The sequence below is a fragment of the Monodelphis domestica genome, chromosome 2 (genome assembly GCF_027887165.1).
Source record: "Monodelphis domestica isolate mMonDom1 chromosome 2, mMonDom1.pri, whole genome shotgun sequence".
In the NCBI taxonomy this organism is placed as follows: Eukaryota; Metazoa; Chordata; class Mammalia; order Didelphimorphia; family Didelphidae; genus Monodelphis; species Monodelphis domestica.
Window position 1 is genome coordinate 70720591 of NC_077228.1, and position 26708 is coordinate 70747298.

Genomic DNA, 26708 nt, shown 5'->3' on the forward strand with positions numbered 1-26708 from the left:
CAGAGGTACATGGCTGAGAGGGTCCAGTCTCCTGAAAAAGCCCAAGTACTTGCTTGCCAATATGGACTGGCAAGCATCCATGTCACAGAGATCTGGATGGGATTCAGGTGATAGCTAGAGACAGAGAGAGAGAAGGAAGGTGATTTAACCAGATAGATAACTAGATAATAGCAAGATGAAGGGGCTGATAGAGAAAGTAAACAAGATTGATAAACAGATTAAAAAGGAAAGGGAATATAGGCATAGATGGGGAATATAAATAGGCAAGATTATCAACAGGATGGATGTAGCAATGGGGAAGGCCCATAAAATAGAGGAGGTAAGAATATAAACAGTGTAAATAGGCAAATGGATAGAATATGAAAATGACATCGGCAGATAGACAGAAAGTATTACCTAGATAGACGAGATACAGTGGGAATAGAGGAAGATAAATAAGCTGCTGTAGGTACGCTAGATGGATAAAGCATATAAGAGAGAAAAAACAGGCTCCACAGAGCAGAGGATATGAGCTGCTAACACCTTCTGTTTACAGATTCTGGCTAAAGGGATCGGTCCCCCCATGGCTCTGGTGATGTGGCTTAATGAGGAGATCCCTGGAGCTGAGCTAAAATTAAAACAAACGGAAATCCTGATGGGATTTTGTCACCTTCTCTGCACTTGCCAACAAGAGGAATTTAAATGAGAGCCAGGATGGCAATTAGTGTTTCATCCAGTTCTGAATGTGAGGAAGAAAGGGTTAGGAATGCTTAGTTCCCAAATCCAAAGTATAGACTGGTCCCCATGCCAGAGGAAGCCCAAATTTCAAAGGAACTGTCCATGGTAGGTGTTCATGGTTTTGTTTTTCCTTGCCAAAGGGCCCCCTTTTCTCTCCCTACTGTTGTAAACTTAATACTCACTGCTGCCCTCCTGCCCCATAGCTAGGTTTTCTTTTCCTCAACAGCAGCATTAACCTTTCCTTGTCAAATAGTTTTCAGGCCTCTCAACCAGTTTTAGATTTAGAGTCAAGAAAATCTGTGTCTGAATCCTGACTGACCATTATTAGCTGTATGGCAACAGGCAAATACCTTCAATTCTCTGTGGCTCACTTCCCCATCTGTTAAATAGGTCTACTAATACCTTGGAATACCCACTTCACAGAGTTGTAATGAAGGACAAATGAGGTAATATGCAGAGGCTTTATAAACTTTAAAGGGACAGGACTAGATTTGTGATTTCCTTGGTATAAAGACATTATAGATAGAGAAACTCCCTCTACCACTACTGGTCAGTACTTTCTCTTCACCTCACAATCATGGAGGATTCTCTAAATCACCATGATGTTAGGTTATTTGTCTAGGGTCCTATTGTCAATATATATTAGAAGTGAGATATTAACCCAGATCTTCTTGACTTTAGAATCAGTTTTCAAAATACTACATAATAGCCTCTATTTATAAATGTGAGGTGTTAATATCATTATGTCCTCTTTCCACCAAGATATACCTTAATGGTAATATGACTGCAGTCATCATCTTTTTCTAATATTCTCAGGTACAGCTCCATATTTATTCACTGAGGGAATAAGGATAGCCATTTCCCCCTTTTTATTCATCCCACAAACTCAAATCTGTTGAGTAGTACAATATATAATACTTGGTAGAGTATAGTATTTGGAATTGTGGAGGATAAGAAGATGAATAAGACTCACTCCTTGCTCTCAAGGTGATTACAATCTAATGAGAGGGAAAAGACACACTCATATAACTATAATAGAGGCATCATTTGATAAGTGCCATAGTAGTATTATAGCTATTAAATTACATTGAAATTCAGAGGCTGGAGAGATCACTGTAGGCTAGGAGCATCAGCTAAGACTTCAAGGAGGAGGCAACATCTGAATTGGGCCTTAAAGGATAAATATGATTTCCAGAAGAGATCTGTGGGTTCAGGGAAGGTTCATTCTAAACACAAGGAATCTCATCATCTAAGGCTCATGGAGATGAGGAATCTCAAGGCATATTTTGAGGATGGTAATTAAGGTATTAATATCTATATAATGTCAAAAGAACATGAATAAACTTCCCAAAATATTGGGGGTGCTCCTGGTGGCAAATATTTGGGAGGACATTGATAAGTGTGGCACAGGATTAGAAGCCAGATGGCCTCATTGGTAGTAATATCTATATCAATGAAATCATATAACCATTGGCATTTGATAAGAATGGAGGACTTGTTTATGAGCCTGATGGGAGATAAAGTTTTAAAGTTGGGTTGAGGCAACTTTATGGAAGATTTTGACTATGAATTTAATGAGCTTAGTCTTTAGTTTATAGGCAACAAAAAAACATGGAGAAAGTACAGATATAGTCAAATTAGTGCAATGAGAAGTACAGTACTTACCCTTAAGCAAGAGCTAATTCAGGTAGTGATTGAGAATGTTACCTTCAAAGGTAAGCTTGCTATCTTGTGAGATGAAAACTCCCTGCTTTGGGGACAGACTTTCCACATCCATATGGAGAGATCTGGCACCTTGGTAAGTTTCCCAGAGTAATTTGCCAAGTCTCCCTGAGTTAATAACCCAGCCAAATCTCTTCATGATTGACCATCACTGGAACTTCTATCTTGACTGTACCAAGGGAATTTTCATCATTGACATTCTACAAACTGTCTTGTCCTAGTTCTTAGTACATGTGGGCCTCCTTCCCCACAACATTCTATTTTCCCAAATAGAGACTTAAGGAGGCTCAGAACTGTGTCAGTCATTCATCTCACATCTGTCAGGGCTTTGATATTACAGTCCCCAAGTGATTGAATCATTCCATGAAGCTTTATGTTTTGCATGCACTCAATTTCACTGGCTGGATAAATAGAAGCACCTTCCCTGTATACTGCTTTAATTTTTAATCATCCACACCCTCCCTAAATTGAGGTCTATCCCAGTGGGAGAACCACAAACCTAAGGATATATCTCCAAAATTAACTGAGAACCTACACTAGAACAAAATCCAACAGATACACACAATTGCTCATGACAATTATGGCTTTCTTGAATTATGCAGTCACATTAACAAATGTTCCTTTCTACTTCTATAGAGTCAAACAAAATTCTACTCAATGCTCTGAATACTCAAACTACTTTTTATTTCTGGTCAAATACTCAGGAACTTGATTCTTAACTCATCTGTTCTACTGATTACCAATGTCAGGAAACATCCCAAAATTTTCTTATTGCCCAGGAATAAAGAGTAATTCACAGCTCTGGTTAAATGGGAGTCTTCTTTTCTTTTTTTAAAAAATTATTTAATTAAGTAATTTAGAATATTTTCCATGGTTACATGATTCATGTTTTTTCCCACTCCCCTCCCCCACCCCATAACTACTATGAAATTCCACTGGGTTTTATATGTGTCATTGATCAAGACCTATTTCCAGGAGTCTTCTTTTCCTTTGTGCACAATGGTAATCTTTTTAAAGTCTATCAAAGGCCTCCCAATTGAACAAGTTGACCATTTGGCCATAATCTTTCTGTTGAAGAAAAGCTTACCTCAAAATAACTTTTTAAAGTGCCCTAACTACAGGAATATTGTTATGACCTGCTTGTGCAAAGTCAGTCAAACAAAAGATCTGCTGCTTCTAACAAGGGTAAAACAGGAAAGGGGGACCTGGTAGAGTAAATAAATACATTCTGGGTCTGATTGAAATCAGACTGCCCTGATTGAACAAAAGGCTATAGAACCTAGTGAGAGCTAAATTGTTATGAATGGAGATAGCAAAGGTCCAAACCAGTACTCATTACAACAATGCATTCAGATCAAGCCTTTATCAATTATTGGTCAAATGAATTATGGCCCCATCTAGGGGTATGCAGACAGTCAGAATACCCATAAGTGCCCTTCTGTTAGAATCAACCATCCTTTTCATTCTCTTCCCACACTTAGTCAATTCAGATTTTGTCTACCCATTATTACATACCTCTACCTCCTACACTCTACATTTTAGTAGTAATGCACTTTAAATTCTAGCCTATGTGAACATGGGACAAAATTTTCTGGATATGGAATATAGACTAGGTAGAGCCCTCTGAGCTCTGAGGTTATAGAGACTACTCACACATGATCCCTATAGTTAAGTTAAAGAACTCCAGAAACCAAACTACTATGGTCTCAGCTTCTCTTTCCCTTTAATGTGATCTTTGAATTCTAAAACCTGAATACTGTTTGAATCTCAGAGTAGTCAAATTCATATTTGTTAAGTATTATTAGAATTCTAGGAGAAGGAACTGTGGATTCTATAGCTAATAGTCCTTACTAAGCACAGAAGTAGCATCATCACTTATAGATGTGCCAAGACTGTGGACCAGAGGTGCTGACACATCTGTGAAAAACATTTCCATTGGCCTTTGCCCTTCATTTCTCCCTACTTTGTGATGCTCCCCATGTACACTTCTGTTACCACTATAAAAGTAGCAATTCCATGGCTACATTTTGTACCCAGAAATTGAGAATAGTGCTCTCATATGTGATTTAGGACTGCATGATTGACTTCAGTCTTGGTGTGCTCATATCCTCTATCTACACTGGTTTGATGATAGACTCAAGGAGGTATTACAGAAATTCTTAGGAAGACAAAGATCTGGAAAAGAATTCATCTGATCTTGACATCTGCCCTATCCCCATCTCATTTATGGAAAAAGAATAATGAAAGCTGTACACATAACATAATGGTTGGGTTTTCAATGCCATTTCACCAATGGATTAGGACACCCTGGCTCTGATCTTCAACCTATTTGACCAGCAATTCCAAGCATTTTTTGTGAAATTTGATCTTCAAGGGGCCTACAGTTTCATCCAGATCAATAAGAGGAATGAATGGAAAACACCATTTCAGATTAATGAAGGGGACAATTAGGGTATCATGCAACAATCCCTGGACTACACAAAAATAGTCTAAAAGTTCATAAATGCTAGAGTTCATAATATGTTAGGCTAAGGGATAATAGTCCACATTACTATCCTACTTTGATATATAGTCTGGACAAAAATCATCTATTTGCAAAGTTAGAGAAATGCCAGGTTGAGTAAGGAGAGAAAAAATTCGGAACCGCATGATTTGTTCAAAACTGAGATGGATTAGAGAGGGTAAAGACTGTCTTCTCTTAAAAATGTAGGGGTGATTCTACAAGATACAACCCCTATGGATTTTCAGAAAAATACCCAATAACATTAGAAGCTCTAAGCTATCATTACTGGTTTAACTCTTTCCCCACCCTTTGAGATTCAGTGCGGCATGGTGAAAAGAATTCTAAAGTTAAAGTCAGAGGACATAGATTGGATTTCTCTCTCTGCCATTTTCTACTTATAGGACTTTGGACTAGTCAATTTAACTTTTTTACCCTCACTTTCCTCGTGTACAAAATGAGTCACCTGGAGAACCTTTAAAGACATTTTCTGCTCTAAATTTGCACCTTAAATTTCTCAGTGCTTTCTTGGCACAGAACATAGGAAATATAGTTTCTCTATGGTATTTGCTGGGTACCTTCTATAGAACCTTCCATAATGGAGTTTTACCCTTCATTAAACTTAGTCACTTTATAGATATTCTGGGCCCTGCTTTATATGGTAAAAGAATGAGGCACTTCAGAAACAAGAGGGAGGAACCATCTTATATTAAGTCAAAACCTTTTCCCTTCTACTCTCATCTCCCATTCTCCCATTGACCTTAAACCTATTTTTTTTTCAGGAGAGCTTTCAATGGCAGAGTACAACAAGGCCATTTAGGCGTAAGCCATCAAGGTGATATTTCAAGCATGGCATCAGCACCTGAAGGGATTTGGCCTCTCATCATTCTTCAGCCACAAGATCTGGAATGTTCTGACATACATGGACATTAAATCAGAGACAGATCATTCAATCATGGATTTAGAGCTCAAAGCAGGAGTGCTACAAATCAGGGCTTGATTTATTGGTTTTCTTTATTGTCAAAAATTGAGAAAGTGGAGAAAATGTTAATAATGCAGATTAACCTTAAAAGTGTGCTGTATATATGCATATACATATTTGCATAATGTATTTGAATATATTTTGTATATATATAAACACATATATATGATATAATGTATATTTATTTAATAAATGTTTATATACATATATATGCATATATTTGGAGTGTCTATAAAACATTTTACCAGAACACTTGAGGATATATCTTGGATATATCTAGCCCAATCCCTCTTATTTTAGAGATAAAGAAACAGAGTCTCAGAGATAAGTGACCAGCCCAAGGTCATATATTTAAAAAACAGTAGAATGTGAGTTCCAAACTAGGTTCTTTTGCTTCAAAAAATAAGGCTTTTCCCACTTTACTACTCTGAGAGAAAGTGAGTGATTTCTGTTCCGGTTCCTCTTTCTGAACCCTTTTTACCATTAGCTCATGGATATTGCCAACAGTGAGCCAATGACTGACCTTAGACAACAGAATATTTCTCCATACTCACGACTCCTTATACTATTATGATCAGAGAATTTTGTGACAACCAATCCAGGCAAGACTTAATAGTTTCCACACACCTGGAAGAACTTCAGGACACACATTCAGAAGTCCAATAGACTGCCATCCAGGTGGTAAGGACCTGCAGAGAGAGGATCAGTGTCAGATGAACTAATCCATCTTTGACCTGTTGACACATTTCCATTGGCAGAGAATGTATGATTATTAAAGACAGTATGGGGGGAGTTGATGACTCAAAAGGATAAAGCACCAGATCTGGAGTTGGGAGGATCTGGGTTCAAATCTTGCCTCAGACACTTCCTAGCTATGTGATTCTGGGTAAGTCACTTAACATCAATTGCCTATCCTTACCACTCTTCTGCTTTGGAAGTGATATTCAGTACCTTTATTTTTGTAATTTATTTATTCAGTATCTATTCTAAGAGAGAAGATAAGGTATTTTTAAGACACTAGGCAAATCATTCAGAAATTATTTTTAGCTGGCATGTTTGGATCCCAGGAGTTCTGTGCCTAAGTGGAAGATTCCATAGGAAAAAAATTAAAGCCTCTAGACAAAAGTAAGAAGGGACTTAGAGATTATCCAGGCTCATCCTCTCATTTTAAGAGTCAAGAAAATATTGAATTGAATTGAATCTCAAATGAATTGAAAAATTGAATCTCAATTGAATTGAAATTCAGAGAGCTTAAATTATTTTTCAGTATTACACAAGAAAAAGGATTGAAGCCCAGGTCATCAAACCTCAAAATTACTTCCATTTGCAACCACTAACTAGTCTTCAGTATCCATGGGTGGCTTTGATAAGGGATTTCATCATAGAGGCATAGCTGTTGCAGTGGGATAAGAACATTCTTTCATCAGTAGACAATCATACACACAAACTCATTTTATCTCTTGTTTGATGCTCCATTTATAGGTATCAATTCACATATGACTTCAGATCAGGACACCTAGCATGTCACATTTTGCTGTAATACTTTACAGGTGAAGTTCAATTATAGGATTGGAGCTGCTATTTGTTTTGACCACCACCCTCCCTTTACATATGACATAAGTATTCTTCGGTCATTATTCCAGGAGCAAGCTTCAGCTGCCACCTATGACTCAAGATCTTTCTGGTCTCTTCCCCCATTTGTTGGTTTTTACTCTCTCTTAAAGTCATTTTATAAATACTTAATACTTATTTATCTTTGTATATGTCCTATACATACACACAAACAGTCGATGTTTAATAAATGTGTTAAAAATTTAATTGGTTGCTCATTATTCTGGGGAGGGAGTCACCAGTCAGAAGAGAAGAGTTTCAAAGCTAAAATTTCTCAGAGTAAGCAATGTAACATGTTAGATAAGAATTTTCATAAATGATGTAATATATGTATCACTCTGAAAAACTTAAAAATTAGATAATAATATCCAGGATTTATATAGCACTTTACAGTTTGCAAAGTACTTTATAAATATAACTTTATTTTAAACTTATAGCACCTTCTTGAATGAGAGGCTATTATCTTTATTTTACAGAATAGGAAACTGAGGCAGAGAGAGGTTAAATGACTTGTTCAGAATCTCATAGCTAGTAAGTATCTGAGGCTTGATAGAAACTCAGGTCTTCTTGTCCTAGAAGAAATAGAAATTGATAAAGTTGCCTACTTAAATATTTAGTGAGCTGCCTCTAGATAAGTATCCATCAACAAGCATTTTATTTGTTGAAATTATTTTCATTCATTTTGTTAAATATTCTTCAATTACTTGTAGAATATGGAACATTCATTTTCTAAAAATTTGATTTCCAAATTTTCTCCTTCCTTCTCTTTCCTCTATCATCCTTTGAGAAAGTGTGCACTATGATATTGATTATATATGTGTAGTTAAACAAAAAATATTTCCATATTAAGCATGATGCAAAAGAAAACACATATGTAAAACCAATTTTAAAATTTGAAAAATTATTCTATAATCTATACTCAGTTTGTCAGTTCTTTCCCTGGAAGTAGATGGCATTTTTCATCACTGGAATTATCTTTATCAGAGTATTTAAGACTTTCACAGTTAATCAACCTTATTTCTGTTACTGTTTACAATGTTCTTTTGGTTCCACTAACTTCTCTATGCATCAGTTCATATAAGTCTTCCCAAGTTTTTAAAAAAACCATCCAGCTCATCACTTTGACACAATAATAATGAGCACCTATTAAAAGCACTTTCTATGTTCCAGGCCAGTGTGCTAAGTGCTGGGTATATTAAGAAAAGGGAAGAAAATTGCCCTTCTCTCCAGGAGATCACAGTCTAGTAGACAATTATTTAAAAATTCTCCCTTGTTTTCTTAGAGTTCATTACGTGGGTAGGTATAATGAATAGGACACCAGTACTGAAGACATGGGTTCACATCTAACCTCATATACTTAAGTTAGGTGACCCTGGGCCAGTCACTTAACCCTGTTTGCCTCAGTTTTCTCATCTGTCAAATTAACTGGAGAAGAAAATGCCAAGCCAATCGATTTCTTTTTTGACAATGAAACCTCAAATGGGATCACAAAGAATTGGACATGATTGAAATGACTAAACAACAAAAACAATAGAATTCTTAGAAAAGGAAAGGAAACTTACTCCCTCCCTTCCCCCTGAATACCTACTCATATAGAAATAGTCATTGAATAAAGGATTTCATTGGAACAGAGAATGTCAACATGCAGAAATTCCCTCTAGCTATGCATGTTGGCACCTTATCTGCATCTTATGGTCTGACTGAGAGATTAAGTGACTTATCAAGAGTCACATAATATATGGCAAAATCAGAGCTTGAATCCAGGTCTTGGCCTCAAGGTTGACTTTCAACCTGCTACTCTACACTGCCTCCATTTTTCCTGTACTTTCTTTTAATTTATCTCTTTTCTTTCTTTCTAGCCAGAATCCTAAGCCCCCTCTATTCCAAATGACTTTGCACTTAAGAATAGCTTTGTCTTTTCTCTTTTTCCCTCTTTGTCTCTACGTCTGTTTCTGCATCTGTCTCTGTCTCTGTCTCTCTCTCTCTCTCAAACATTCTTTTGTTGTTCCAAGAGAGGTCTGAAAGGATTCTGCCTGAGAAGACCCTCCAGCAGAGGCTGAATACTCTCATTTCTGGGGTTGGGGAAGAGTAAGAGGTGTAATAGAGAAAATGCTTTCTCATGTACTAGTTGGATTGGATGATCTCTCAGGTTTCCTCTGACACCGAGTTTCAATGATTTCATGATGAAGAAATTGAAGGCAGGCACATTTACATTACAGGCAGGTCAGGTCAGACTCCCTGCCTTCCTTTTTCAATCACCCTGCTTCTTCACATGAAAAAGTAACGGAAGGGCATTTTAATCACAGTAGCAGAGGGGCAAGATTTCTCTCCTCTCCAGTCCCCTTCCCCTCACATACCTCTCTACTATTCATTCCCTGCTCCCACCCCTTCTCCAAATTGCCCTATTCCCACTACAGCAAGAGACAGTAAGATGAAGGAGGAGCAGGCACACTGAGCCTGGGGAGAATTGATGAATCAGGGCATCCAGGGATATGGGAGTAGGAGGAACATATCCTAGAGGTAGATAAAGATGAGGAGTTTCTTCTTCACAAATAAGGAAGGAAAACTTCCAGCCCAAGAAAAAGGGGAAAGAATTCCTTAAGCAGGCTAGTTAATGTATAATTTAAATTATTCACATGTCTATGTCTAGTTTTCCCTGCATGCACTAGAGTGCATGAAAAGGAGTAATGTATAATAATAAGTCAGGAAAAGTTAGGCTGTGGGGTATAAAAAAGGAGATTTTTCTGTCATTCAAAGGTTGGAAAGTTATATGCTATGCAGCTCTTATTCAGAACTATTTTGCAACTCTCCTACTGGGGAATTTACCTCTTTGGTCCTCTGTTTCCTTATCTGTAAAATTAAGTGGTTAAACTCAATGACTTCTAAGTTCCTCTTTAGTTCTAAATCTAAGAGCCCATGAACTGACTTCAGATAAAGAGCATAGAACAGAAGAAAGTCAGATTTTATCATTCTGTAGTTTAAATTTACTACATAGTAGTTTCTATAGAAATGATAGCTGCTGTAGTAGAGGTATCTAGATAGTATAGCAAGTAGAGTACTGAATCTGTAGTCAGGAAGATCTGAGTTCAGATCTTACTTCAGACACGTTTAGTAGCCATGTGACTTTGGGCAAATCACTTAACTTCTATTTGTCTCAGTTTCCTCTTCTGTAAAAGGTAATAATATGTAAACCTTAAAATTTCCCAGACCCTACTTTATAAGATTGGATTAAGACCATTCCCCATTTGGGCAGTGAACTCTACTTAAAGCAGGAATGTGAGAATTCTACTTTACCTACTTGGGTCTGTCCTAGGGGAAGATAAAGTTGTAAACTCTTTTCTGAACAATGAAAAGTACTTAAACCCATACTTTTCTTAAGCTAAGTACCTATAAAGGTCAAGCAACTTGTGAATTTACAAGGAACAAAGAACTGGAAAACTTACTCAGAGCTTTCCTGGTGTGAATTACTCAAAAATCCACACCTTCTTAGGTTTGAACTAAGAATGGGTGGTCCTTTAGAAACATCTACAGTGATTGGTAGATGTAAGGACTTAGGGGAGGTGACAGAGGAAATTTTGCCCTTAAAATTAAGAGATCAGAGAAGAGCAAAGGAAGGATCTGGATCTCAATTTCTGATTCTCATTCTGAAGGAGAGCTCCTTAAGGAGCTCCTCTGAGGGGCTCTTTCCCTCTTTGGTAGGAGCTCTGGAGGCTCTTGAGAGAGGCCCTTTGAAACAATCTCTGGCTGGAAGACTCTTTGAGGAAGGACGCTGGCCTGGTGTCATTAGAAACCCTTACTTAGACAGATCTTGTGGTAAGTGTTAAAAAACTGACTGATTTCTCTTTTAAGACTCAGGTCTAGGCCATATTGGCTTGAGGCCCTTCATACTTATTCCTTTCTTTCTCTCTCTTTCTTTGATTACTCATTGTATTGTTAATTAAAATCTCTATAAAACCCAATTGACTTGGGTATTTGAAGAATTTGGGAATATTTCCCTGGTGACCACCTTATATTTTATTTTAAAACCCAAGACACTGTAGTGAAACATATTTCTGCAGTCAAATTTACTCACCCTCTCTTATATCTATCACAATTTATATCTTCCACTATTTTAATCACTACAGTTTAAGACCTCAACCATTTTAAATCTCACAAATAACACCTACTTGCCAGGATTGAAGTGAGAATCAAATGAAACAATAATTGTAAACTGAGTAACAGTGCTTAGAACATAAAAATGCTATATAAATGTTAGCTATTATTATTATTAATTATTATTATTATAATTCCTCCTACATACTCCTCAAGTATCAAATGGGCAAACTGAATGGCTTTGGTTACCTTTCTGCCTTCCATATATCCTACTTTGCTACCCTTCTGTGTCTTCCCCTCCTAATTTAAATTACCCTTGATATTAATTTTATTCTGATTTCACCTGGACTAAAATGTTTAAAGATGACAGAAGGAAACCATAGCATTTAATTTGAGTCATCTCTCCTTGTTAGGAATGGCTGTTTCCATGGGCAGTGAGTGGACTAGATGACTCCAAATGAGTCTAAGAGCTTCCTGAAACTCACCCCCACCTTTCAGTTGAGATCAGCATCCCCCCAGGAATCCTTGAGGCTATGGGCATTCTTACTAACAGAAAGGAGAACTCTGTGTCCTTAGCATATCTCCATTTTGAACTCAATGAGAAAACATAATAAGGAGTCAGTGAGTAGTTATGACTGATAGTAAGTAAGTTTTCCCTCAGATTTCCAAGTCAGCTCCATGCTAGTGGAGCACTGGAGATTGAAAGCTCAATGAAGCAAACTTGAGGCTAACAGATGCTTTAAAAAAGATGCAAAAACAAATTCCCCCAAATCTTCCCATGTTCCCGAGGCGGGCAGGTGCTTTGGAAAGAGAGACTGCTGCCGCCAAGCCGGTGGCTACTGTCTCAGTGGGATCCAAAGGAAGAAGGAGGCACAGAGGACGAGAATTCTTCATCTCCACCATCTGTCTGTTTCGGCAACATACCACTTCCTTCACTGTGTGTGTGTGTGTGTGTGGGGGCTATCTGATCCTCCTTCTGTAGGCACATGAAGACTTGCTTCATCTATTTGCCTCAGAGGCTCCAGACCTTGAGTTTATTCTCCTCAGATAACAGTTACTTTGTTGGCATGCTGGATGAAGGCTGTTGGCAATAAATTACTAGTCTCCACCTAGCCAGAGATGCCATCTTCAGTGGCTATAAACAGATGGATAGGCACTTCTTAGGTGAAACCATCATGTCCATTTTCAAGAAGCAATGTAACTCTAAACCCAATTTCCTGAAAATGAGATAGTTAAATTTGACTGAATTTATAGGAGGGAAAAAGTCAAGAAATCCTTCTGTCACGGTAGCAGGGTAGCCAAAACATGGGTCTAGGAATTGGGAGACCGAGATTCTTAGTCCATTAACCAATATTGTGATCTTAGATAAATTGTTTACTTCTTCTCACCAGTTTCCTAAGTTATAAAAATGTAACTAGGCAGTCTTTAAAGACATTTCTGGTCCTAATTGATTTAATTAATCCTCCTAATGCACAAGCCTAACCATGGCATTTCTTTAATCAAAAAAAATTTTACTGGGTCTCTGTTGTCTATAGGATAGAATATAGACTACTTAGTTTGGCTCCCCCCCCCCCAAATCCTTGCCTTCTGTTTTAGATGTGATACTAAGTATTGGTTCCAAGGCAGAAAGGATATAAGAGATAGGGAGCAGGGCTTATGTGACATGCCCAGGGTAATACTCTGACTCCAACCTACCTTTCTGGTTCTGGTTTATGCTACTTTTCACACACTGGAGTCATGGATTCATGACTTAGCTTTTCCTCATTCTTCTCTCACAGCCTCCTGTCTCCATGTGGGATCAGCTTTATAGGCTTTAGACATAAAGGAATCCTTAGGGAATATATCCTAGTCAGAGGTCATTATTTCACAGACAGGCAAAAATTGAATAGATCAGGTCCCTTCCCCAGAGCAAAGAGCAAAAGTAACTAGAGGGACAGACAAATGGATAAAGGGAAACTTAAGTCAGGCAAGCAGCAAACATTTCAGAAGTACTTGCTAATGCACCCAGAAGATTGGAAAGGGGAAAACCAACCCTGAGCCTCAAGAAGTTTGTATTCTAATAGTGAGACAACAAGTAAATAACTAAGTATATTCATAATATACACAGAGTAGGTGTAAAGTATTCTGAAAGTGAAAGGTGTTAGGGTTACCAAAAATATTCTACAACCCACTGAATTGATCCTTATCCAGTTTATTCGAGATTGTTAGATTCAAGAGTCACTAGAGTTTGAGTACCTTCCAATGTGTATATGTAAAGGCCCCTAGCTTTTTCCCTAGGATGTTTAAAGATGATGGAAGGAAACAATATCATTTACTCTGAGTCATCCCCCCAATGGTTATTTCCATGTGCAATAAGTAGATCTATCTATTCCAAATGAGTCTTCTAAGAGATTTGTAAAACCCTCTCCTATGTTTTACTTAAGATCAGCATCTTAGGGATCCTTGTACCAGCTAATAGCCCATGCATCCAATGCAATCTTTCAACTCTCCCTCATTGAAATCCTCTTCTTCCTTCAAGGCTCAGAGACCATCTCTTCTTCGATGACTTCCTTAATTTATTCCTCCTCTGCCTCTCAATTGTTGTATTTATTACCCTCCTCAAATTTTCCCAGTACCTTCTCCCTTTCCCTTGTCATATATTACTTTGTATCATGTTTATTTAAGCCTGTGTCTTATCACTCCCATTCTGCTACAAGGGAGGTATGGGAGCAACTAGGAGACACAGTGAATAAAGCAGAGAAAATATCAAGCCTGGAGTAGGGAAGACTCATCTTCCTGAGTTCAAATCTGACTTCAGACCCTTATTAGCTGTGTGACTCCCAACAAGTCACTTAACCCTACTTTCTTTAGTTACTCATCTATAAAATGAGTTCAAGAAAGAAATGGTAAGCCTTTCCAGTGTCTGTGAAGAAAATTCCAAATGGGGTTACAAAGAGTCAGACAGGACTGAAAAGACTGAAAACAACAATAAAGAACAGGGTAAGAGAGGCTCCAGAAGTAGGCAAGCAACTCCTGTCATATGAGAATATAGATAGAACTGGGAATGTTTCGTTGGAAGAAGAAAGACTCCCTGAAGGGACCTCTTAGCTGCCTTTGTTTGTCTCCAGAGAAAGGAACATTAAGCAAAGAAGAAAAGGTGCAAAGAGAAATTTTTAGACTTGTTGAAGGAAGGATTTCCTTATTAATTAGAGTTGTTGAAAAGTAGAATGGTCTGCTTTGTTCTCCCTCAATGGAAGACTTCAAGAGGCTAGATCGCCCACCTGTTAGGCACATTGCAAGTAGAAGGTATTCATTCTCAGGCATGAATTAGATCAAACGACATCTGAGATCCCTAACACCTCATAAATTCTGTGATTCTCTGACTTTTGTACCTTCAGTGTCTAATACATATAGGCAATTGATATGATGGCTGAGTTGAGTTGAATTGATTTGATCTGAGAGGATTTGTGTTGAACAGAACACCTCTGATATTGATGCCAAGAGTAAGGTGAAATGTTCCCTATTCTACCTATCTGTCTGTCTGTCTGTCTGTCTTTCTTTCTATCTATTGAATGATCTCTCTATTTATCTATCTAATTTTATAACCTCTTCATCTCTATATCTCTATTACTATCAAGCAATCACTTATCTCTCAGTCATCTATCTTTCTATCTGGTCTTTATCATGAGTTCATCTCTATTTCTCTATTACTTATCAAGAAATCATCTATCTCTCTATCTGGTCTTTATCATCTTTCTCTATATTTCTCTATTACCTATCAAGCAATCATCTTTTATCTCTCAATTATCTATCTTTTTATTTATCTTTTTATCTATCTGGTGCTAATCATTTCCTACCAAGTGAATACATATTTTGTGGGGTTTTTTTTATATTTCATGGCTTGCACTGATCCATCTACAATTCCTCAGCAAAACTTTGGACCCAAAACATTCAAATGATCAATAAACATTTATTAAATGCCCCTTATATGCTAGATAGTGTGCTAGATAATAAGGATTCAAGAACAAAGAATGAAATAATCTTCCTCACCAATGAATGCATTCCAATAAGAGAGACATGGATATTTAAAAATATAATTAGTGTACATATAATACATATTTGATGATAAGTAGTCTGCACTTCAGATTGCCTCTAACTCCTAGAATCTCATTTCCTTGAAATCTTTACTAAAGTTCCACCCTGCTACATATAACCTTTCCTGATCTCCGGAATCAGAGGTGTCTCTTTAAGCCCCGAATGACTTACTTTATCTACACAGATATATATCTAATTTGTGTGCTTTTTTCTTATGTATATGCATATATAAATACCTCTATGTGTGTATATGTATATATACATATGTTGTATGTATACATATGGATGTTTATGCATGTGTTATCCCCACTGGAAGATAAATTCCTTAAGGAGAGGTTCTGTTTTATCTCTGCCTTTGGATTGCTAGGACCCTGACTATACAACAAGACTGGGGTAATAAGGAATAATACCTATTCTGACTTCCTTTAAAGCCCTTCCTTAGAGCTCAAAGAGGTTAGGAAGTCATCTGGAGCTAAGAGAGCTTATGTGAAAGGTACAGTACTGGAAAGTCAGCCACAGGCAACTACAGTGTCCCAGGAAACTATGTGTCCTTCCTAACATAAAACATTACAGTATAGTTTTAGAGATGCTGGCTATCTCCGTGAATTAGTACAGATATTTATTCTGTAGTTGCAAAGGAGAGAGGGTGGTAAGAGAGAGACCCAGTTCTGAAGCCAGAAAGATGAGTCCAAATCCTGCTCTTCTCACATAGTGAGTGACTATAGGCAGCAACCTATCTGTCCACTAATCAAAATTCTAAAACTATAGCTGGAGATCTCTTTCCCTCCCATAAGTCCCAACAGAGATGAACTCAGAGGTCTGGAGAAAAAAAAAGTTAGAAAATGCCAGATGGATCTGAAAAGTGACTTCTATGGTTTATTGGGTTAAGCATTTCATTTTTATTTTTCAAAAGTTAGCAACATTCTTGCTTGTCTATAGTCTTTCTTTTAGACAGAGTTTAATATCTTGTAGCCTCAGGGTCTTGTTCTAATTAGCACAGCTGAATATATATATCTATAAAATGTAAATGAAATTTCCTATCCTCCACTTAATTGATTATGCTGTGTTCCAATTACTAATGAAATCACAATATTTTAGCACTGGAAGGGCTCTTATACAAGGGGATCTTGTTTCCCATTAGGAAACAGACACACCAGAATGGTTGATGAGCTGTGTGACTAAAACCTCTGATAGATGAATTACCAAAGATCACTTAGATTGTTTGTGGAACTAAAATCATGACTGCTTGAGTCCTTGTACATGTCTTTTTATACTATGCCAGACTGTCTTCTAAAACTTCAATATCTTCCACTCTATTCTAAACATAATGGTGTCAATTTCTGGGCATAGATCATGTGTATATAGCACATCTGTAAATTAAGTCAGTTCAATGGCTCAATGGATAGAGTAAGAGACCTGGAGTTAGGAAGACTTGAGACATTTGCTTTAGAAACTTAATAGTTGGGTGCCCCTGGGCAAGTCATTTTACCCTTTTTGCCTCTGTTTCCTCATCTGTAAAATGAGCTGGAGAAGGAAATGGCAAACCATTCCAGTATCTTAACCAAGGAAACTTTAAATGAGGTCATGAAGACTCTGACATAACTGAAACCAACAATGACATTAAATTAGCCAAATTCAGACTATGAAATCTTAAAGTTGGACTGGACTTTTATATCCTTCCTTCCTACTCAAGGCAGGAATCTCAATTCTGAACTCCCTCAGACAAGTGGTCATCTAACTTTGCTTAAATTCTTCTAGTGATGGGGATCTCCTTACTTCACAACACAGCCAATTCCATTTATTATATTATCATATGCAAGTGGAGTCCAATTTCAAAGATTACCTCTCTTTAACCTCTACTTCATTCTACTGAAGTTCTACTCTCTGTATCAAGATAGAACAAACATAATCCCTGTTTGACGTGACATACTTTCACTTATTATCATGGCCTCTTCTCCCTTTCCCTCTTCCTCGAATCCCTTCTCTTTTCTGAAGAAGAACCATTAGTTCTTTCAGTATTTCATCCTATACCATGGTATTTTTAGGTTTGTAGGCAAATACTCTATGTAGGTCAGATGTAGTAGAACTCTTATCCTAGTCCTTGAACAGTGACAATATAAGAATTTCAAGGGGGTTCCAGGCCCATCTGAATCCCAATAGATTCCCTGGTCAACATTTTTTTTTAACCTCTACTTTATGTCCTAATGATAGCTCTAGGGGAGAAGAGCAAGGGCTAGGCAAATGGGGTTAAAACAAGGATCACACAGCTAGCACATGCCTGAGGTCAGATTTGAACCCAAATCCTTCCAACTCCAGACCTGATGCTCTATTCTCTGCCCTGCCCCTCCCCAACCCTGAGAACACAGGCTTGAGGCATGGTAGAAGACTCCCAAGTAGAAAAGAGAATCTCTGCCTCATAGATCCAGAATCCCTGAAAGAACCAAGAACTCTAGGATCTGGATAGATTTCCCCAAGGGAAGAATGCCCTAGAAATTCCTGCCAAATGATTACAAGGTTACACTGCACAATAAAAACTTTTTTTTTTTTTTGCCAAGACTCACCCTTCTAGGAATATTTCTTCATAGCTGCGCCTGATGTTGACCTAGTCTCTGCCTTGACAAATTCAAGTTCTCTGATTTCCATTAAGATCTCCTGACTATGCATGAATCTCTTCCACTGGTCACTGATTTTAGTTCCTACCTACAACCTTTCTCCACCCAAGGTGTCTAATTGAGAAATCAGTCTTTCTTTGTTCCCAATAGACTTCCTCCATTAGCCACCTGATTCTTGTTTGCCTTACCTTCTCTATGAATTTCCCAATCACACACACACACACACACACACACACACACACACACACACACACACACACACACACACACACACACACACACACACACACACACACACACACACACACACACACACACACACACACACACACACACCCCTACCTTAGAACAAGTACAGGCATCCTTTCTACATTGCAACTTTCACCATCAAGTTTACAGATAAGTAATTAAATGGGAATTTGGGGGAAGGTTTTTGGAAGTTATAGACAATACTCCAAGGCCAGTAGATGACATAGAAAAAGTTTGGAAATTAGGCAATGCATAAAATATTTGTATAGTATTGTATAATATCGATGTATTTTATCTTTTAATAGTACAAATATACACAATTTATTTTTAAAGTTAAAATAAGTAAAAAGTTAAATTTTGAGAAAAGAATGGAAAAGCCAGCAGATAATACACAAAAGCTAGAAATGTAGACATATCTTAACATTGACCTATATATAACTTATTACCAATACTTAAATTTTATGATAAGGCATCCTGCAAAGGAAAATATTCCAACTTCTTCTCTGGCATGAAGGGAGTGCCTAAAATTTTTCATGGATTTTTCAGGTCACCCAAGCACCATGCCACTATCCCCTGTGATGTGGAAGAGATACTTCTATTCTCCCTAGTTCAACTAGGCCAATTTTCTTGGAAAAGAAAGAATTTAGTGCCTGAATATTCATTTGCAACACCTGTCTGAGTGGTATAGCCCACAACCAGCTTAGGGGGAGAATCCTCTGACTCCTCTCCAAGGATACAGCTCTAGATTAATTGAAACTGCATCATGACCCTTCTGGCAGATGGTTTCCAAGTCTTCCACCATAGAAGTTGCCCTCCTCTGGATAAACCCATATTTGATACCTATCTTAAAGTGTTTTGCCAAGTTTTACTAAAACAGAAATCAAGTAACACCTCTAAGAAGCAGTTTTTGAATTTGAGAATTGGAAGGAACCTAAGAGGTTATCCGATCTGACTCATCTATCCTCAAATCTTCAGTATAAAATTCATGACCATTATTCACCCAGCTTTGCTTAAAGGTCTCCACTGTGGAGGAATCTACTTTCCTAAGCACATGATTTTGAATAGCTCCAGTTGTCAGGAAGTTTATCCATGATAACAAACCTAAATTTATCTTGGAAACTTCCATCCATTGCTTCTAGGTTTGCCTTCTAGGTCTAAGCAGAACACGTCTCATCCCTCTTCTAGATGAAGACATCCACCTTTGGTCAATCCAATTATGGTAGAAGGTCAGATTTCTAGTTAGGATTTAAGAGATGTCATGGATTTTAGTAGTTGGGAGATTATTCCAGGCATGGGAGACATCCAGAAAAAAAATTCCTAGAGATGTGAGACAAAATGTATTGTTCAAGAAACAGCCAGTAATGGGGAGCTCACAATACAACCCACTCCATCTAGGCAGTTTGTTAAAACATTCTTTTTTAAACTCAAAGTTCTTTCTTTATGATTGGTTTTTAAGTTCAAGGGCTAGGGTTTATATTCCTACAGAATCATATTCAATGATTCTAATAATAAGGAGCTCACTCTTCTCTAGAGCAACCTATTTACTTATTGTCATTTTTATCCAGTTCCACTATATTCACCTCTAATTTTCCTTTCTTCTGGTTTTCTATTATTTTCTCCTTTTGTTTTTTTTTTCTTGAACCCTTTCATTTTTCTCTCTTCCTTGGCACACTAAATAGAAGATTGGATTTAGAGTCATAAAGAGATGAATTTGAATCCCACCTTAGTTATGAGACTATGGTCAAACCATTTAACTTCTCTCAACCTTACTTTCCTCATCTGTAAAATAGGAAATAATAATATCCCATATCCCACAGTATTGTTGTGAGGCTTAAATGTGATTATATCTATGTATATATAGTGTATGTGGCAAATCCTAATAGATTTTAATTAGATTTTTATATATTAAATATTATAAATGCCTAGATATTATCATCATAATCATTGTCATCATTATTCTCCTCCTTATTTCCCTTTCAATGTCATTGGACATTCATTGGTCCTTTCATGACAATCAATATTAGGGATTGCTGGCACTGTTTCCAGAACACTATTCTTGCTGAGATGGAACACATAAAACAATATTGATAAGCTGGAGAATGTCCAGAGGAAAGTGACCAGAATGGTGAAAGACCTTCAGATCATACTCTATGAGGTTCTGTAAAAATTAGCCTGGAGAAGACTTAGGGGTAAAATGATAGCTGCCTGTAAGTAGTTAGAGAGTCATAATATGGAAAAGAGATGACACTTCTTCCTCTTGGTTCCAGAAGGCATATCTAGAATCAAGCAGAGAAGTAACATAAAGGAAGATTTTTAGCTTTATATAAGGAAAACCCCAATAACAATTCTATGACTCTAAAGTACAGTAGACTACCATAGAAAGCAACAGATTCTCCTTCACTGGAGGTCTTCACTTTCTATTCTAGGATCAAGTACATAAACACCTTTCTTTTGGCAGTTAAGTCTCTCCATAACCCATGATATTTGACATTCCTGCACATGCTACAATCCAGCTGCATTGGCAGTTCTTTGAACATGATATCCCATCTTCAGTTTGTACACCTTTGCACTGGCTGTCTCCCATTCTGGAATGTTCTGCCACCTCTTTTCTACTTCTTGGTTTCCCTGACTTCCTCTATCACTCAAGGCTTTTCTTAGACTCTCCAGGTGCTAATGTCAATCCTCTTCAGATTACCTTCATTTGCCGATATAACTCTTATTTGTACATAGCTGTTTGCATGTTGCTTCCCCAATTAGAAAGCACTGAGGGGAGGAACAATTTTTGCCTTTCATTGACTCATCAGGGCTTAGCACAATGCCTGAAAACAGTAGATACTTAATGAGTACTTGTTAATTGACTGAAGGTTGATTGACCATTTGGGGTATATGTCAGAAAGAGAATTCTTGCTAACATACAGATTGGACTATCTGTGTTTGGAGGCAACTTCTGGCATTGGCTTTCTTTGATTAAGGTGAGAGTTCAAATCCACAGAGACTAGAGGAACATTCTCAATGAAAAAAAAAGGATCTAGGGAGCAGGTTTAGAATGTGTGGCTGGTACAACGTGGAAAATTTTCAATATCGTTCCATACTTGGTGACTACACTTCTGTACATCAAAAGCAGCTTAGGTAGGACAGCTCCTTTTTTATGCACCAAATTTGCCTTAAATAATAAAACACCAACAATAGTTCATCAGTATTCTATAGCTCTGTCTGAAGCTATTTCACATACAGCTCTTTATTTTCCCAAACATTCTATTCTGACATTTATTTTACAACCGAATACTGAAGACATATTCCTCTACAAAGCCCATATTACGTCAACATGATTTTTCATGCAGTGGAAAGATCCCATAAACAAATAGTCAAATGAAAAAAAGAGTCTCCAGCCTAGTGCAGCTTTGCAGATAAACACAAATGCTTTACCCTCTCACAATCATTTCCCTAGTCTGGCCTTCCCACCCTAGCACATTCAATCCAGATAATCAAATAAAACTTGCAACAGCATTGGTTTTTCTGCTCTGGTTCTTAAATTGGTTGTCTATGAAGTTTAAATACTTATGTATTTTGATGAATATTTTTCAGTATAATTGATTTTCTTTGTAAACCAGTATATTTTTTTACTCAGTCAAAAACATTGTTCTGAGAAGGAGTCCATAGGCTTCACCAGAATGCTCGGTGGTTTCAAAGCACAGAACCTATGGTTTAGAGAATATAAAAAGTGACCTGGTCAACCTGGAAGGGATGAGACAAGCGGCCTTTGTTGCACCTTTAATAATGTCTCCTTGATTGGGTGAGAAAGGAGTGGTAAGTATTGAAGGAGTTCCTGAACCCATGTTCTTGGAGGGTCTTAAAAAGGATTCCCTCTTGATTTCTTGTAAGATGTCTCTATTTTTTTTTCTGATTTTTACCATCTTAGGCATTGCTTTTTAGTACCTTATACAATGCTTTTTATCTAGAGATTAGTGAATATGTTTTCACTGAAAGAATGGCTTATCTGAACCCTCAGGCTCTGAGTGATCCATTGAGCCAGATAGGGAATCACAATCTGGACACTCATTATTATCACCAAACATTCATCACATTGATCCTGTGTACAAAGCATTGTGGGGAATCATAGAATTTCAGAGTTGGAATGGACCAATTGGTACCTGAAAAAGAATTGCCTCTATCACATGATTGATAAGTAGTTTTTTTATCTTTTCTTGAAGATTTCCAATGACAGGAAATCCACTACCTCCCTAGGTAACCTGTTATACTTTTGGATAATTCTAATTGTCAGAAAGTTTTTTTCTTACATAGAGCCTAAATTTGCTTCTTTAAATCTTCATTCACTATTAGTAGTTCTGCAGTCTAGAACAGAACAAATTTAACTTTTCTTTCATTTGACAACCTTTCAAATACATGAAGGCAAATATCATGTCCTCCTCCTTCCTCCAGAATGATAGAAGCCATTAAGGAGCTTATACTTGAGAGGAAATAGGACATATACATATGGAGATTACTAATATTAAGATAATAGAGGCTGGGTCCTGAGTGTTTTGTCAGGAAATGCAAGGGAAGGAAAGAAGGGTCCCTGGCATCTAGGAAAGACAAGGAAGTCTGCACAGAGAAAGTGGGGTTTGATTTTTTCTGACTGTTGTAAATTTAAGTCATTGATTCTGCCACTGACAAAAACTATCCATTTGCCTATACTCAAAGCCTTTGATGCTTCCTTCATTTCCATTGCCAGTATGTTATGCCACAGAGAGTAGTGCCTCTGGAATAAGAGAATCTGTGTTCAAATCCTACCTTTTTCATTTACTACTTCTGTGATCCTGGGAAAGTCATTTAAGCTCTCTTGGTCTCAGTTTCCTTCTCTAAAAAATGAAGGAGTTAGACTACATGCTCTCATACAGCTCTACTTCCATGATCCAATTAGTCATGAAGTCCTATTGGACCTGCTGTTAAAATCTATCTCACATCCTTTTCATTCTCATTCAGGTAGTCATGACTATCCTCCAAGAATTACACAATAACTAGTCCCTTCTAGCTCCAGCAGCCAGCCTTCATACTTCTGACATATTAAGATTCTTTATGTACTGATCAATTATGTCACTCCTATTTCTCAAGTCAAAGGTTCCCAATTGTCTCCCAGAAGATACAAATGCTTAGTATGGCATTTAAGGCTCTTTACAATCTGGTCCTAACTAGATTTCCAGGCTTCTCTCACTGTTCTCTGTCAAGCACATTTGACTAGTCAAACTAAACTGTTTACCACAGAGATTTCATGATTCCTACTTACAGCACCTGCCTAGCTGGGTTGTTTTGAGGGTTAAACAAGAAAATATTTGTAAAAAGAGCTTAGTACAGTGCCTGGCACATAATTGGCACTATATAAATGCTAGGTAGTGCAGATGACAGAGTGTCTGGCCCAGAGTCAGGAAGACTCATCTTTCTGAATTCAAATCTGATCTCAGACACTTACTGTGTGATCTTGGGCATGTTACAACTCTTTTTTGCCTCAGTTCCTCATCTATAAAAGAAGCTGGAGAAGAAAATGGTAAACCATTTTAGTGTCCTTGCCATGAAAACTCCATATGGGATCACAAAGAGTTGAAAGTGAACAACAACAAAAATGCTCATTCCCTCCCCTTCCATCCTGGTCTTCGCTTCAATCCCTTAACCCTGGAATAACCCCATTCCTGTTGTTGGAATTCTCACCTTCCTTTGCCACTGTACCTCAATCTGAGTCTCACACGAGAGCTATCCTCAGTGCCTACAACCTCCTCACCCTAGAACGTTCATCTGTCACTGTGATTTTATGACATAACTTCACAAAAGGACAGGTTAATTTTGGAACAACAGGGAGAGATGTACATAAAAAATCTGCAAAGTGAAACAAACAGAACCATGAGAACATTATATATAGCAACTGAAATGTAGTTTGAAGAATAGCTTTTGTATGGCCACCTCCAGAGAGAAAACTGATAAAGTCAAACAAACAAAACATGGTTTTACATATGCATATATGTTTTGTTTTGTTTTTTGGGGTTTGTTTTTGTTTTTGTTTTGCAAATGATGCCTTCTCTAATGGGGCCAGAGGAGGGTGGGAGTTAACTGGATATTTTAATGTAACAAACAAATTAATTAGTTTTTTTAAGGCTATAATCCCCTCTAAGGTCAATAGAGGCCATTTAGCTGGGAACTTCTGGGTTACATTTCCATTATTATGGCATAGTTTCAAGGAATGGCTTAGAGCAATTGAAATTGATGCTAGTCCAGTAGGAATTTAGAAAATCACATTGAATATTGCTCAAAACTCCAGAAATTAAAGTCTACATCTCTGCTGCCATCATTCTATATTTAGATTCACTTCTTTGTCATCATGAGTCTCTAGATTTATAGGACCTAGGTACCCAGTATGGTGGTCCTATCTTAATGAATATTAAGAAAATGAAAGGAAAAGGTTAAGTATTCTTACATGGAGTTATATACTTCTAGCTACCTCCCTGAAGCTTCCTTGACTTCTCAGTTCTTTTGAGGTGGTCAGCCAATCAGCTTTGCCAATTTTGCTCCCACTTTGCCTCTCATACCTACCCCTCTTCTTGAACTCACCATACTGAAAGGAATATGACAACCATGTTCAGTTATGTTTGTATCACTTCTAATCTATGCTATTACAGTGGCCTCCTAATTTATTTTGTTGAGTGTAGTCTCTCCATTTTATAGTTCATACTTAAAAAAACTGAAATTGATATGCCTGGTCACAATATTCCCTGTTCAAAAACTCAGTGGCTCTCTCTTATATCTATAAAATAAAATACAAATTCCTGTTTCACTTTTTAAGGCCAAAAGTGTGGAGGTTGGAGTCTTTACAATCTGGCTCCAAACTACCTTTCCAGACTTACTTCAATTTCCTCTCCTTAATTGATTTTATATTCCAGCCAAATTGGTCTTCTTGCTATTACTCATAAACAATATTTCATCTCCCTTCTACATGACTTTGTCAGGCTACCTTCCATGCTTAAAAACTATTCTCTCCTTACATATGACTCTTAGAATTCCCTCCTTCCTTCCCATCTCATCTCATTGGCCACTTCCAACCTAAACTTCTCCTGAATCAGTCAATCCATTGACAAACCTTATCAAGCACTTTCATGTGCTATGCTAAGCATTTTGGATACAAATCATGAAAAAAGAGTTCCTATACTAAAAGAGCTTTTATACCAATGGAAGAATCAATATATAGACAAATATATAAGATCCAACTAGTTACTACTGCCCGATCTCCCATTACCCTCAGAAAGTACTCTAGTAACTTTTCTATATTTTGCACTAATTTTTTTTTCTGTGCACATGATGTTTCAGAGCTGTTTTACTTTTGTCTTTATATCCCTAGCTCTTGTCACAGTGCTGGGCACACAGCAGGTTTTCCCTAAATGCTTGGTGAAATAGCTAAATGAATTAATGAATTAACTCAAGATTCTTCACCATTCTGGTTGCTTTTACTCTTTATTCCTTCCAAATCAGCCATGCTGTTCTCTAAAATGTGACACCCAGAAATGTTTATTGAATTGCATTTCATTGAACTCTATGATCCTTGGAAGCACCAAAGTTCCTAAATTGTTCCTTTGCCACTTCATCTCAGGTAGCCAAATAGACTCCACTGGCTTCTATCAAAGACTACTGCCTAGGATCCAGGGAGGGCCATGATGTCCTATCCAGTCCAAATGTGGATGACTGCCACTCCTCTCTATCTCTGAAAAATAATCCCAGCTGACTATCCTTGCTGTAAATGCTGAGATGAATCCCTGAGACCTAGATAGTCCATGCCATTCAGAAACTGTTTTGAAATCGCTCCTATGGGCAGGATCCCAGCCATGGAAGCCTTGAACATATCCTGGTAGATGATCATTTCCTGGCTATTGCCATCATTCTTCCAGTTCTTTTCTTGTATCCTATAGATGGGATATGAGATGTTCTAAAATCATTGGTGTGGGGTTAGGCATGAGGGAAAATATATACACTTGTGCTCATCTGACCTTGTCTCTCGTTCCTCTCCAACATGTCCATTATGTTCCCTTTTGGGATAGTCTCCTCACTGTTGCCAACACATGTTGTATTTGCTTTTCTGCTCCTATGCTTTCTATATGTTTGTTTTCCCTTT

The 26708-nt window shown here is 37.5% G+C and overlaps 1 protein-coding gene across 6 annotated transcripts in view; it reads right to left on the minus strand.

Annotated features, from left to right (window-relative positions):
* The window catches only part of TNR (tenascin R), a 718245-nt gene that overhangs the window by 447293 nt on the left and 244244 nt on the right, over window positions 1–26708 (minus strand). For 3 of the 6 annotated variants that reach the window (XM_056815577.1, XM_056815575.1, XM_056815576.1), the window contains exon 2: window positions 6549–6610. The exons of 2 other annotated variants lie outside the window; for them this stretch is intronic. The gene's annotated coding sequence lies outside the window, so the exon portion shown is untranslated. Of the gene's footprint in view, window positions 1–6444; window positions 6611–26708 lie in introns of all 6 variants that reach the window. One more of the 6 variants, XM_056815578.1, reaches the window with a different exon arrangement.